We start from the raw sequence: 12,982 nt of genomic DNA, 5'->3' as shown, positions 1-12,982 counted from the left end.
CTAAAATAACTTGATCGAAGGATCAGAGTATCTTGAATTTTGTGTTTTAATGCTCGGACGCCCTCTTGTGGACATTCCTGTTCATTGCTCACCTCAGTCGGGGATTAACCCAAGAGGCAGAACCAGGGGGAGGAGGAACCGGCTCCTGGGACTGTGGGGCCTGGGTAACCACAGTCCCAGTCAGACGGGACAGTGACGAGTGGCAGGCTGGATCCAGGGGCATGGGCGAAGCTGTCACTTCACAGTGGAATTTATTCTCTCTGGGGGAAACCTCAGCCTTGTTTTTAAAAAAGACCTTCTAGCTGGTTCAGTCGGACTGACCCAGAGCATCCAGGATAATCCCTTAAAGTCTACTGAATTAGTGGCTTTAATTACAGCTGGGAGATAGCCTCACAGCGACACCTACATCAGTATTTGATTGAATGACTGGGGACCCTGGGCAAGCTGACACGTCACAGAGCCATCACAGTGCATCCCTGGTCAGCTTGGCACCCATGCACGTTTCTTTGATCTCCAAGTGACAGTAACAAAGCCGCACTTCACCTGCCTCGATGCAACTGTCCCACGTACAACCAAAAACACTGACCCTTGCCAGGGCTCAGAGACAGGCGTCTATCTGGAAATTGATTCTGCAGGGGAAGTAAATCAGTGACCTGGGCCTGACAGTCTTTACGTACTGCTTTTCCCAACGTTGAGGCAGCAAGTTAGCATTATTATTTGTAAGTTTGGTTTAATGTGAGCATTTCCTATCAGAAAAAGGCATTTATCACTGTGGAGATTAGATGGCAGCTGTAGGTAGGAGTCCTTTCAGATCTGTGCGACCAGAGGGAAGGATGCTGAACTGGGGCTGGTGGCATTTCCACTGCAAGCTGAGCTGAGTGGCTTAGCACACTGGCCCTGGCACCCTGAGGCCCCGGATGAGAACAGCTGACTATGACGAAACTTCCTGGCGTTGGCCGGCAGACATAAACCGGGCAGAATTGCAGGCTACAGGACCTTTTCCTGGGGGCTCTGTCTGAAGCAGATGGGCAATGTGAGTGCCAAGTTGCCAGAAAACCATTCTCAGTGAAACGTTTAAGGTAGGCCTATTTTTCTTTCCACTAAAAATAGAAAAATTAGCCAGACAACTAAAAATAAAAAATTAGGATGTGGTGATGCATGCCTGTAGTCCCAGCTACTTGGGAGGCCAAGGCAGGAGGATCACTTGAGCCCAGGAGTTTGAGGTTGCTGTGAGCTAGGCTGACGCCACAACACTCTAGCCCGGGCAACAGAGCAAGAATCCATCTCAAAAAAAAAAAAGGTAGGCCTGGCATGTTAAGGGAACTTATGAGTCTTTAAAATAGTTTCATTAACATTTGTTAGTGGTCTCTGTGCTTTCTTTGTTTTCTGTCCTTTTCTTCAAACTTGTGTTAAATATTTTTCCATAGTACATGTATTTCTTGCCTGTGGTTGTCCAACCTCCAAATTCCTGAACCTCTTGACGTTAGAACAAAAATAAATCGAAAACTTGAAGTGGTAGAGTCTCAAACTTAGCCACATTGGAATCACCTGGGAAGCTTTTCTTTTTTAGAGGCAGGGTCTATGCTATGTTGCCCAGGCTGGTCTTGAACTCCTGGCTTCAAGCAGTACCTGCAGCCTCAGCCTCCCAAAGTGCTGGGATTACAGGTGTGAGCCACCGCACCCAGCTGGCATCAGTATGTTTTTAAAGCCTCCCCAGCTGACTTCAGCGTGCAGCTGGGCTTGAGAGCCACAGGTGTGAAAAATAGATGGGTCGCAGGGTTGGGGATGGCTGGCAGGGCTAGAATGGGCAGCTCCCAAGGAGATGATGAAAAGCAGCCAGGCTTCCCCTGAAAATCCCCACGCCTGGTTAATGGATGCAGCCGAGGCGGGAAGGTGGTGGCCACTGAAGGCCACCAACATGGTCCACAGAGCTGTGCCATGCGCTGGGGAGGGGGCCATCCTGGGAGCCTCCTTGGCAGTGAATTCCATGCTGGGGTCTCTAGATGCGTCCAAGTCAGCTCTCCTGTAAGCGGTGGGTTCCCAACACCCCCACCCAGATGGCAGCTGCCCCGTAGCCACTGTTGCAGGCGGCAGGGTGGGGCGGGGGAAACATGGCGCCGGATCCTGGCTCTTCCACTTAGCGGTGCTGTCTCCCCACCTGTAAAACAGAGCTAATCACGCTGTAGTCCCATCTCCTGGATTGTCACAAATGATGAGTACTGTAATCACCACGTCAACTTAGGCTCCCACTCAAAATAAACGATTACGGGAATAGTCAGGCACTGACAAGCTTACATAAGAAGAGGTGCAGCGCGTGGGGAAAGGGAGGCAGGTTTCTAGCCACTGCAAGCACGTGGGGTCTTACTAAAGTGCAGATTGTAGCCAGGTACGGTGGGGTTCGCCTGTGGTCCCAGCCTTTCGGGAGGCTTCACCTGGCCAAAAAATGTTTTTAAGTGCAGATTGACTCAGTGGGTCCTAGTACTTCTCCTTGGGCTTCTGTGAGCTTTCTACTCCCAACTCTCCTTTTCTGTCTTAATCGACTTTATCGAGGTATCACTGACGTTCAGCAACAGGTGTCCTCCTTCAGTGCGTGGTTTGCTGCGTTTTCACAAACACACCCCAGTGAGCAGCGCCGCGCTCCTGACCGCGTTCCCAGCACTCCTCGGAGTTCCTTGGGCCCCTTCCCAGTCAGCCCCCCCCATCCCTGGCCCCAGGCAGCCTACAGTAGACTTTTAAAAAACTCTTCGTAGTTGCTAATATCTAAAAAAATGGATTTCATGTAAAAAATTCCAATTTCTGGGTCTGCGTTCCTGCATTCCCAGAAGGTGACAGTTGGACGCTTGCTTATGGCCGCTGCGGGCCCACCTGCCTGCTGCTCTTACATACCTGCCCAGCCCTCAAGGCTACACCCTGGTCCGTGGTCTCTTCCGCAGGCTGTCTTTCCAGTTCTTTCCTTTTCTATAAAAATCCTCTATCTCCAAGGATTTCTGAGTTCAGGTCCTTCTCTGCCACTGACAGTTGATCTCCCCGTGCCTTCAAGGTAGCAAGGACTCCCCTGACACAACCTTGAACTCTTCAGCTCATCTTGACCCAGAACCGGCGGGGGGCGGGGGAGACACCACCTTCACGGGAGGCAAGCCGGGAGGCAGCCTGGCCAGTGGTGCTCCAGCTTCCTGCGGGTCTTAGCAGGGTCCTAGCGGGGAGGGTTTGGTTAATCCGGCTGCTGTCTGCTGAGACCAGGCATGATAGCAGACTCATTTGCATATGTGACCTAAGACAGTAATTAAACCCAGCGCCCCAGGGGTGAGAAGCAAGCACGTTAATTCAGGAGCAATTAAAAACCCTCCATCGTCACCCACGCACAGCCACAGCCACCACTTCTGAGACCTGGGCTAGCTGGTGGTGCTCACCTGCAGGCTCCCTCTTTTGGCCCCTGCCTGCCGCCAAGACCACACATTTCTGAGGAAGGGTGTCCTCCAGCCTGAGGGACAGCAGCTCCGCCAGGGTCTCCGTCCTCCAGGGCCCTGATGTTGTTACGGAGAAGAGGTCATTGTGCTTTTCTCTTAATTGTGGTAAAATAAAGATAAAATTGACCATTTTAACCATTTTTAAGTGTACAAGTCAGTGGAGTTAAGGACATCCAAAATGTCTAACCATCACCGTTATCTATTTCCAGAACTTTTTCATTATCCCAGACAGAAACTGTGTACCTATTAGGCAATAAATCCCCCCTTCTCTTTTCCCCCAATCTCTAGAAAACTTTATTCTATTTATTGTCTCTAGGAATTCGCCTATTCTAGGTATTTCATACAAGGGGAATCATACAGTATTTGTCCTTTTCTGGTCTGGCTCATTTCACTTTGCATGTTTTCAAGGTTCACCCATGTTGTAGCGTGTATCAGACCTTCACTCCTTTTGTAAGCTGAATAATAGCCCATTGAACGGCCAGACCACGTTTGTTATCCATTCACCCATGTGAGGACACTTGGGTTCTTCCCACCTTCTGACTGTGGTGGACGGTGTCGTCATGAACATGGCTTTGTCAGCTGTCCGCTTTCCATTCTTTTGGGTATATACCTGTGAGCAGAATTGCTGACTCTGGTGGTGATTCTATAACTTTTGAGGAACCTGCAACTGCTCTCCACGGCAGCCGCACCCTTTTACTTTCCCACCTGTAACGTAGGGGGTTCTAATTTCTCCACATTCTCATTACTTGTTACTTTCCATTTTTAAAGTATGGCCAGCCTAGTAGGTGTAAAGTGGTATCTTGACCTTGAAAGGAGGCCCTGGAGCTGTTTGGGTTTGACCCTGGCTGTGAGGCCGGGCAGGTCTTGACCTACTCTGCTGAGCCCGGCTGTGTCTGCGGGTTAGCGTGTTGCCAGACTATTAGATGCCTGCGCTTTGATGCTTTGAGAAACACTTTCAAGGCAGGGGGTGCTACCATCTCCCCAAAATGCACATGCACGCACAGACACCCCTGCCCAGGCCTCCCCCAACTGACCCCTGATGGCCTCTTTTTCTGCAAGGCACTTAACATCACCTGAAATGTTGTGCATCTGCTTTTTATTTTTTCGTCCTTCATTACCCTGGAAGCTCCACGAGACAGCATTTTGCTCACTGCCTTGGATCCCGGGCAGAGAATCAGGCCTGGCACATGGCTGGTGCCCCAGGCATGAATGACCAAGGGGACGAGCCCCAGGGTCTGCATCGGTGGGCTTTGTGTGCCACACACAGGCACGCAGCAACCTCTGCCTGGGAGACCTGGCAGTTCTGAGGTTTTGGTGCTCAAGATGAAAAGGAGAAAGAGTTGTTCTTTAAAAACTTGTGACGATTTTTCAAAAAAACAATGATTGAAGTCCAAAGGCTGAGCTCACGTGGTGAACTAAAGGAGAGAGCAGCCCAGAGAGTGGGGCCAACCAGGCCTCAAGACATTTCTAGCAGGTGGGATCATGAGGTCACAAAGACAGGAAGTGCCTTGGACCCGGGAGGCTGCAGTTAGTTCATGGATGCCGCAGTCGTGGGCTCCTCTGCCTGCTGGCCCGGGGCTACTAGGACCCTCAGGGGGCAGTCAGAGAAGAGGGGAGCCCCAGCCTTCCCACCCCAGAGAGTCTGCCCAGCAAAAACAAGGGTAAGACCAGCGGCAAAGTGATCGTAGGCACTTTCGGAGCTCTCTTGCCTCTTTCTGACAAGAACAAGAGGCATTGCCACAATCTTGCATCAAAGGGCCACCCTTGGCTATCCACTCCGGGTACCTCATTGCTTCCTCTGATGGCTGCTTTTTTTTTTAATTGAGATAAAACTCACATTACATAAAATTTACTATTTTAAACATTTCTTTGAGGGTCCCACAAGGTGTGAACATTTGAACCATTTTAAAATGTGCAACTTGGCCGGACGCAGTGGCTCCTGCCTAGAATCTCAGCTACTGGAAAGGCTGGGGCAGGAGGATGGCTTGAGGCCAGGAGTTCCAGACCAGCCTGGGCAACATAGTGGGACCCCTGTCTCTAAAATATAACATAAAAATTAGCCAGGCATGGTCGTCCATACCTATGGTCCTAGCTAGTTGGGAGGCTGAGGCAGGATGCTCAAGCCCAAGAATTGGAGGCTGCACTGAGCTATGATCATGCCACTGCGCTCCAGCCTGGGTGACAAAGTGAGACCTCATTAAAAAAAAAAAGAAGAAGAAGAAAATGTGCAATGTGCAAATCGGATCAGAAAAATAGACTGTGTTTCTTTGCAGCTGGCTTCTTTCACTTAGTTTGATATGTTCAAGGTTCAGCTATGCTGTAGCACGTACAACATTTCATTTTCCTCTTTATGGCTGAATGACATTCTACTTTATGGATATTCCACATTCTGTTTATCTACACATCAGTTGATGGACATTGGGTTGTTTTTATTTTGGAGTTATTACAAATAATGCTACTATGTACATTCTTGTACAAGTTTTTGTGTGAACATATGTTTTCAATATTCTTGGGTATATACGCAGGAGTAGAATGCCTAGGTCATATGGCAACTTTATGTGTAACGATTTGAGCAATCGCCTAACTCTTCTCCACAGTAGCTGCACCACCTTACATTCCCACCAGCAGCATTTGGGGATACCAAGTTCCCACATCCTCATCCACACTTGTTATCTTCTGGGGTTTTTTTTTCCACCCTAAGGATGTGAAGTGGTATCTCATTGTGGTTTGTTTCTGAAACAGAGTCCTGCTCCTGCAGCATTTGTTTGTTTGTGAGACAGAGTCTTGCTCTGCTGCCCCAGGCTAGAGTGCAGCGGAGTCATCATAGCTCACTGCAGCCTCAACCTCCTGAGTTCACTGCATCCTCCCACCTCAGCCTCCCGACTAGCTGGAACTACAGGCTTGTGCCATTATGCCTGGCTAATTTTTCTATTTTTTGTAGAGACAGGGTCTCACTCTTGCTCAGGCTGGTCTTGAATACCTAGCCTCAAGCAATCCTCCCACCTTGGACTTCCAAAATGCTGGATTTACAGGTGTGAGCCACCCACCGCACCTGCCCCTTAGTGTGGTTTTGATTTGCATTTCCCTAATGACTAAAGACATTGAAAATCTTCTCATGGGCTTATTGTCAATTTGTATTTCTTCTTGGAGAAATGACTATTCAATCCTTTGCTCCCCATTTTTTTAATTGGGTTGTCTTTTTTTTTTTTTGAGTTGTAAATTCTTTATGTATTCTGGATACTATGAGATATATAATTTGTAAATATTTTCTCCTATTCTGTAGGTTGCCTTTTCACTTTCTTGATAGTGTCCTCGCACAAAAGTTTTTAATTTTGATGAAGTCCAATTTATCAGTATTTTTTGTTGTTGCTTGTGCTTTTGGTGTCATATTTAAGAAACCATTGCTGAGCCAAGGTCGCAAAGGTTCGCACCTGTGTTTCTACAGGTTTAGTAGTTTAGCGCTTACATTTAGGTCTGTGGATCCGTTTGAGGTGATTTTCGTATATGGCGTTGCATGTGGATATCCAGTTGTCCTAGCACCAATTGTTGAAAAGATGTCTTTTTAAATCTAAGTCTTAATTACCCACAGATCACCTTAAAAACTGTTGAAAAGGGGGTGTTTTTAGACAGTGTGCTCAGAGGTTATGGCCACCCCCAGCACCCACACCGCCCTCAGCTGTACATCTTGCTGTTAGAAAGTGCACTTACCGGGCCGGCCAGCGCTGTCAGACCCGGGCCACGACTGGGAAAATGAAGCTCCCGAGGTAGGATGAAACCTTTAGTCTGTCAGTGTGGAACCTTGACTCCTGGCCAGAACACACCTTGCCTGAGGGCCACGGGGCTTGAGGGGAGCCCTTCTATATGGACCCCAAGCCCCACCCCAGCCTTCCGTTCGTGCCTCCCCTGGCATGAGAGCAGCGTGCGCTCCATCCACCTCCTAGGCGAGGCAAGAGAGGCCACAGGGCACAAAGTGCAAGGAGCCCTGGTCAGGGCCCTCGTCCTGGCTCCTCCTTGACTGGGCAGAAGGTAGCCCAGTGGTCTGGGTCCAGACGCACCCGAGGGCTGACTTCAGCCACCAGGGGGCGCGGTGGGGCTGCCCTGAGACCCTGCGCCTCCGCCGCCTCCCCGGCCCGCCCGCTCTGCCCGCTCTGCCCGCTGGCCCTGCCAGGCTGGCTGGCTGGCCTGGGCTGGCGCCTCCCTCGCGGCTCTGCAGCCCCAGCTGGCGGGCACAGGTTTGCCTTTACGAGTGGACTGTATCCTGCGGCTCACAGGGGCTCAGAGCCAGGACGGAGCCAGCCCAGAGCTCCAGGCAAAGCTCAGAGAGACGAATGGAGCTGCCTCGGGATAAGGGAAAATTCCTGGACAGCAAGTCCTCATCAGCACCTACTCTCTCCCGGGTCACTGCAGATGCTGGGGCGAGGCACAGCAGAGGCCATGGGATGCCGTCAAAGTGAGACCTCTTCCTTGGCCCACATCGCTTTTGAACATTTTGGGGAGCGCTTGCCCACCCCAGCAAAGCAGTGCGGCGGGTGCTGGGCGGGGTCCTCCCTCCCTCGCAGCTGTGTTTGGCATCGCCAGCCACACACCAGGAAAACAAGCAAACCAGGGCTGGGAAGGGCACTTCCTGGGACCAGCCCTCGGGCACTCGTCAATGCCCAAGTCCACGTGCACCTGCTTTAAAGGGAACCAGCAGGTTCCATGCAAAGTTGCTCGTTTGGAGGGCATCTGGGGTCAGACTTGGACCTGAGTGGAGAATTTCCCTCAGATGTCCTGCGCTGGCTCCCACCACCCCAAGTGACATCACCTGTTTGCAGGGGTGCTCTGGGGCCATTCAGAGAGAATCAGTGACACCATAAAAGGCAGGGTCCCTGCTCGAGCTGGGTGGGGGAGTGATCAGATCTTTGGGTACCTCCTCTTGGTCATCCTGGTCATGCCTTTCCCTCGTTTTTACGGAATGTTCGGCCACCAACATCAAAGCCAGCCAGCCTCCAGAGAAGATGGGCTGAAGTATTTGGCAAAAAGAGCCTGCGGAGTTAAAAGAGCCTTGTGAGTCTCTGGCCAATGCCTCTGTAAGCTCTAGACCTGGAGAAATACTCCCAGCACTGGACAAATACAAATCGGGAGCAGAAACAGAGACAATGGCTGAAAAAACAAAGGCTTGGCCAACTGCTTTCTCACCCCAGGGAGGCTATGTATTTGGGGACTCTCAGTGTGGGCTGTGGCCCCCTCCTCCAAAAAGAAGGCCACCCTCAGCTTAATCCACCAACAAACACAAAACTGATGTCTCCATACTAATGTCACCCCAATTCAAATGACACAGAAGTATAGAGACTTAAAATTTACTGCAGACTTGGAGTGTTTGAGTCCACCCAAAAGTATGCCCTTGCCTACTTGAGGGTCCTTTGTCCTAACTGATCCCTGCAGAATAACAGTGACAGCCTCTGTATGTACTAAATCTTGCCACTCCCTAAGTCCCATTCTCATGGCAGAGTGAGGACAGGGGCCCCTCAGGGTTGTTAGCAAGCAAAATCCCTAGAACTGTGCATAGGCTGGGCAGTGATGTGTCATCGAACATCACTTAAGATCTTAGATGAAGCTCTTGCCCCAAACAGTGCCACACGTGAGCCCGGGGCAGAGCAGCTGCGTTTGTCAGACTAACGGTGGTGCTGGAAACTCATGCAGACACTGGCACAGGCAGGCTCCTACCTTGGCTTCCCCTTCTCTGTAACAGCTTCCTTCTTTTTTCCTAGACAGCATGAGGAAACATCCCTGGATGACAAAATAACAAAAGTGCACAAAATACAAAGCTCATAAAGTCTCACACACGGGTACACATGTTCCTGCCTCCTTTGAGGTGGCATTTGCAAGCTTCCATTTCACTTGTCTCTAACTGTCTCCTTCCTAGAAGGATGAAGAGCCAGCAGGGTGACCCAGAAGGATGCGGAAGGCAGTGCACAGAGAGCATCCTGGGCACCGCTCCAAGTCCCTGGAGCTCAGGAGATCCGAAGGAGAAAACAAGGCAGTGCCCACGTGCTCATCTGCTCCATCTCATCCTTTGGTGACTGAACAACCGTCCTGTGCCAGGACCTCATAGGGGTGGAGTTTAAGGTGAACACAGCTTTACAGAGCAGAGATCAGCTAAGGCTAAGTTACTGCTGGAGTGGAAGCCCCGGGGGACTGGGATGGCGGACCTGGCCTCATGGCAGTGTGTTGCCAGGACAGGGCGTGGGCTTGGGTAGTTCAGGATCTTTCTCTTGCAAGCAGCAGTAACCAATTCAAAAGGGCTTAAACCAAAAAGGACATTTATTGACATGTGGCTTCTAGGCAGGGCTGGGTCCAGAAGCTGAAACAATGACATCAGGACTCAGTATCATTCCATCTCTCTGCTTGGTGGCCCTAACGCTTCTATACATTCAGCTCAGTGGCCCTAGCTTCTTCCTCTCAATTGTGCCAACAAAATCCTGACTTTCATTGGCTCAAATTGAACCAATCACCATGGCCAAGGGAGATGAAATCACTGATTGGTTAGGCCTGGGTCACATGCTCACCCTCAGATTCTGGGGTCAGTGAGCCTCCTCCAGCAATATGGACTGAGATTGGAGAAGGGCCCTTTCCCAAAGGAAGAATGGAATGCCTCTGCTAGAAAAGGGCTGAACGATGACCCCTCTCAGAGCAGGAACTCCTGCCACCTCCTGGCTGTGTGATCTTGGCCAGGTCACTTAACTTCTCTGAGCCTCAGCTGGAAACACAGCTTGTTTCAGCCTTAAAGGTCCCTTCCTTTGTAAAGACAGGGGAGAGGATGGAGGGGTCCTGGGGTTCCTACTGTACCTGAAGCTTTTGTTAGAATAGATTATGCAGTGATTTGTTAAGAACTCAGTTGCTTTCACCCTTATAAGCAGAGCTTTTTCTTGGAGAACTATCATTTTGGCAAAGGTAAACGCTTCAGGGTTCACTTGTCCTTACCTCTCCTTCAGAGCTTTCCGCAGAGGGAAGGGGGATGTGCAGCTCCTACAAGGGGCGGTACCAGTTCAAGGGCAGAGGCAGGAGCACGCTGAGATCCTGGCCGGTCTTACTTTGTGTTGGAGCGGTAAGTCCTCCCTCTGGGGCCTCGGAGCAGTCGAGGCTGAGTGAGGGTGGGACCCGGCACCTGCATCTGGCCCTTTGTTCTTGCTGTGTAGGCCTGAGCGAAGGGGCCCGGAACCTGTTTCTGTGGCAGCTGGACAAGGTAGCAGGTTGATTTCAGGGAACCACACACAGCTAGGCCCGAAGCACAGCTCTGGGAGGCAGCCCCTTTCCCTTGGAGCCCTGGGTGAGCTGCTGAGCTCCAGCGTGTGTGCAGCTGTCAGCTGACCTGTGTATGGGAACCTTCCTCCCCCCTGACTCCACCAGTGACCAGGATGGTTTTGATTGTAGTCCACGAAGGTAGGGGTTGGGGGGATGATCGGTTGCTTTTCCTGGTGACTGTAAGCTGGTTTGCCTCAAGCTATGCATAAAGCCTTCTCCAACCTCTCCTCTCTACCCTTTTCTTCCTCACAACACATCTAGGAGAGTCTCTTTGTTATGCCGCTACGGTTTCCTACAGAGCTTTATACTCCAAGTGTACTCAGAGTGATCTTCCTGGTGCAGTCATGAGCCACCATGTTATGAGATGAAGTTGGAACAGAACATACGCAGCAATATTAACCATTCTTCCATAAGAAAAAACTCAGCCAGGTGCAGTGGCTCACACCTGTAAGCCCAGCACTTTGAGAGGCTAAGGACGGGAGGTTCACTTGAGCCCAGGGGTTTGAGACCAGCCTGGGTAACATAGTGAGGCCCCATCTCTACAAAAATTAGAAAAATTAGCTGGTTGGGGTGGTGCGTGCTTGTAGTCCCAGCTACTCGGGAGGCTGAGGCAGGAGGATTGCTTGAGCCCAGGAGGTCAAGGTTACAGTGAGTTATGATCACACCACTGCACTCCAGGTTGAGCAAGACCTTGTCTCTAAAAAAAAGAAAAAGAAAAAAAAACCTGACTGGCTGCCTTTCCGTTGCCAGTCACTTAAAAGGGTCCTCACTCTGCCGAGCTCTCTGTGTCTGTTCCTAGAACACTTCCCACCCAGAAGACACAGCCCTCTGTCCTCGGATTCTTGGTCTCTGGGACCATCTTCCATCTGCTGCCTCCCACCAACCCTCTGCCACCTGAGTCATCAGCGCCCAGCTGGGGGTGGTGGTGCAAGGCAGCGGCTCCACCCCTGAAACGCCAACATGGGAATGTCAGAGCCGGGATCGTGATGTTCTGGGCCCATTATAGCAGCAAGAATGACTTCGATTTGTTCAGCTCTTTGCAGGGAAAAACGCCCGTTCACCGATACCTGACCCTGTCTGTCCCATCTGTACCACCGGTTCCTGCCATTTCGCTCTTTCTCATGGTGGATTGGCTGATGGAATGGGATGCGGAAGAAAGCAGTGAGGGAGGAGGTAACTGGCTATGAAGAGGTTAAGGTCTGTGTTCGCTCTGGCACGGCCCTCAGGTGGATCCAACTTGTGCACTAGTAGAGGAAGCAGGATTATGTCTTGGAAATCTTGAATCCGTAATATTTGTGGGCTTTCTCCCACTTCCTGTGCAACTCCCACCCCCCATAAGAGGCCTTTACAATCTTCAAGAGTGAGAGGTACAGCAAGAGTGTGAAGGTTAAGAAACAACCAACATCCACTTTTTTTGGAAACTCAACAGGGAAAGCCCAGGGAAGCAGCAGAGGTTATGTCAGGCTGAGAAACTTGGGAAGAGAATGGGGAAAGAAGGGACCAGCCCTTGGCCCGCCCAAACTATAGGACAGTCCCTTGGGTTGGGGCTGGGGTGACCCAAGGGGAGGGTGTGGAGCAGGGGCTGGGAGCCCTCCCTGCAAGCTCCTCGCCAAGTGACAGTGTGGAGCATCTGATCTGGGGGGAGGGAGGACCCGTAGTAGTTTCCTGTGGCTGCTGTCACAAGTGACCACAAACTGGGTGGCTTAAAACAACAAGAATCTATTCTCTCACAGTTGCAGAGCCCAGAAGTCTGAAATCGAGGTGTCAGCAGGGCCGTCCTGTCTCTGCAGGCTCTACCTTGCCCCTCTTCACCACTCCCAGCTCCCAGGAGCCGTGGGCCATCCTTAGGGTTCCTTGGCTTACAGCTGCATCACCCCCATCTCTGCCGCTGTCATCACATGGCCTTCTTCCCTGCGTGGCTCCTCTGTGTTTCTGTCATTGGATTTAAGGCCCACCCCAATCCAGTGTGACTTCATCTTACCTGACTACCTTTGCAAGAATGTCCTAGTCCATCCAGGCTGCTATAACAAAATACTTTAAACTGGCTAATTATGAACAATATGTTATCAATTCATTACACACAGTTCTGGAGGCTGGGAAGTCAGCAGATGTGGTCTTCCTTGTTGATAGCACCTTCTGTGTGTCCCCGCATGGTGGAGGAGGCACACAGGCTCCCTCAGGCCTCTTTTATAAGGACACTAATCCTACTCAGCAGGGCACAGCCCTCAAGA

Source organism: Eulemur rufifrons, chromosome 8 (assembly GCF_041146395.1).
Source record: "Eulemur rufifrons isolate Redbay chromosome 8, OSU_ERuf_1, whole genome shotgun sequence".
Lineage (NCBI taxonomy): Eukaryota > Metazoa > Chordata > Mammalia > Primates > Lemuridae > Eulemur > Eulemur rufifrons.
Note: the sequence above shows the minus strand (reverse complement) of the source record.